The sequence below is a fragment of the Notothenia coriiceps genome, unplaced genomic scaffold (assembly GCF_000735185.1).
Source record: "Notothenia coriiceps isolate Sejong01 unplaced genomic scaffold, NC01 NC01_scaffold00017853, whole genome shotgun sequence".
NCBI lineage: Eukaryota > Metazoa > Chordata > Actinopteri > Perciformes > Nototheniidae > Notothenia > Notothenia coriiceps.
In genome coordinates, this window is record NW_011350554.1 from 295137 (window position 1) to 297330 (window position 2194).

Consider the following 2194-nt stretch of genomic DNA (forward strand, 5'->3'; position numbering starts at 1 on the left):
TCTCTCTCTCTCTCTCTCTCTCTCTCTCTCTCTCTCTCTCTCTCTCTCTCTCTCTCTCTCTCTCGTCCCAGAGCCCCAAGACCCCCTGTTATTTCCATCTTGTATCCTATCTGCAAACGCTTTTTTTTAGTACCCCTCACATACAAAGCACAGGCAGCAGACTACACATAGCCTTTTCAGTATATCTTGCCAAGAGCCATGGGCTGTATGTAAACACAATATGCAGTGTAAATATTAAGGTCTTCATAATATAATTGACACCAGGCTCATTTACAAGACAAGGCCACAAGACCAGCTGATTCTCAGTTTCTTTACTTTCACACTATAATTAAAACACTCACGTTGAACTGATATTACAAACTGTATATGTATATGTTTTTAATATAACTGTATTCTCTGTAAATATAATTTACCTTTCCTTCTTATTTATTCTTTAAGAGCTACATTCAGTTGTATTTTATTGGACATGTAATTGTTCATCTTCTGTTATAATTTAATTATTTTAAATATATACAGTTTTTGTGAAGGGGCTACATTTCATTGTGCAATCCTGTATAGTATAATGACAATAATCAAACCTTAAATCCTCAAGGCTCTAAGTGTTGCTATGTACAATGTGATTAAGTGGTGTCGAGAGTTTGCCAAAACCCCTTTAACCTAATCACTGCTAACACTAAAAAACAAATGACACTGTGATATTTTTGGGGAGCCTGAAAATGAATCATTATGATTGTTCTTTAATCCACTTCACCCGAGTATTGCTATTTTATATTTGCCAAAAAAGAAAAAACTACAAAAACATCTCCCAGTAATAGAAAACTGGTTCTGATCCCTAATGCACCACCGTCTGAAAATGTCACTTCTGGATAGTTTATTTTAACGTCTCGCATTGAAAAGATGAGGTGAGCAGCTGCAATTTTGTTCTTTTCACACAAATATCTGCCCCAACCTCAGACACCTCTCGTCTTCCGCGTTCCTACATTTCACTTCAGAAATAACCAATATAAAAAATAGCACTTGCTCAAAACTAGGTCAGGGCCGGAGCTACCTGCTTGGAATAACTGTGCGTTGCCCAGGGAAGCCTCCATGTCTCCCAGACTTTCCTTTAGTGTGAGCTAGGAGCATTAGAGTCTCAGTGGAAGAATGAGGTGCTAAGTGTCTTTCCAGTCAAACATCTGGAGGGCCAAAGGTCCAGCGGTTGCCCTAATTAAAACGTCCAGAAGAAACTGAAGGCAACGAGACCTAGTGATCTACTTTAACATATAAACTGAAATAAGCCTTCACAGAAAGAGATAGTTAATGGGTTATCTTCTGCTTCTTTACAACTCAGGCAGTAAGGAAATGGTTTATGATATGAATCTATACTTCTTGTAAACTACTAATCAGAAGCAAGATCTTGCAACATAGGTCACCATATCAGGTTTTTATGAAATAGTTTCACTGTTGCAAGGGTCTCAGATAAAATCTCAATTGCATCAGCTGACACTTAACATGACATTTCTCATATACACTTTTTTTACTTCTCTTAATCGGGACAGTTACTTAAAAAAGAAAAAGACAAACAAATGAGCAAAACACTGAAGTGACTTTAACAAATCAGGATAATATGAAAATGTCCACTTCGTCCACATAAAAAAATATTATTGCACACGTTTGCTGAAGCTGTGCTAATGGCGCATACTTGTTTGAAATAGCAGTTATAACATATTAAAGAGGTGAAATCAAGACGTCGCTCTTGCTCCAAATACCATCCCTCAATCCAGACTGCTTACGGTTCTTTTCCACAGGTTATACTGCTGATGCAGCTAAAACACTTCAGCAGAAGTTATAGGAAGATGGAAGTTCACTTTTTCAGACAATATCTTGCTATTTTTCCATTTTGTGCAAAAACTGGGCATACTTGAATACTTATGTTGCCCCACCCTAACAATATGTCATTTTATGTATAATTTCTTCTTGGTTAAGGTGCATATTATCCAAGCTATAGGGATCTTTTGCGTGTCTTTCTCTTGCCCCTTGTTTCCTGTCTGCTTCTGCAGTATCAACTATCCAATAAACGCAAGGCGATGAACAATAGGGGCCAAAATTCAATGTGAAGGGGCATTTGTTAACAGTCTAGCAAAATATCAGTAGTGACTGAATTTGATAAGATACTGTGCAGTTTTCATCACGATGAATGCTTTTTACTTTCGAC